Raw genomic sequence first — 227 nt, 5'->3', positions numbered from 1 at the left:
CTTCTCTCTCTCCCGACCGCCGCAGCGATGGCATCCCTCTCTCTAGCACTGAAGGATTCATTTCTCGGGTTTTCTGGGAAGCTGCCTTTTCTCCAGCCAAATACTTACGGTTTTTGGCGAAATCCCCGCTAAAGTCTGCAGCCGCCTGGAGTCAGCTCATTTCCAAGGTTTATATTAGGTCCATATATAGACCTTGCTTATTTCCACCTGGATCTTCGGGCCCATGC

This window comes from Penaeus monodon, chromosome 28 (genome assembly GCF_015228065.2).
Source record: "Penaeus monodon isolate SGIC_2016 chromosome 28, NSTDA_Pmon_1, whole genome shotgun sequence".
NCBI classification, from domain to species: domain Eukaryota; kingdom Metazoa; phylum Arthropoda; class Malacostraca; order Decapoda; family Penaeidae; genus Penaeus; species Penaeus monodon.
The sequence above is the reverse complement of the archived record's forward strand: the minus strand, read 5'-3'. Positions refer to the sequence as shown.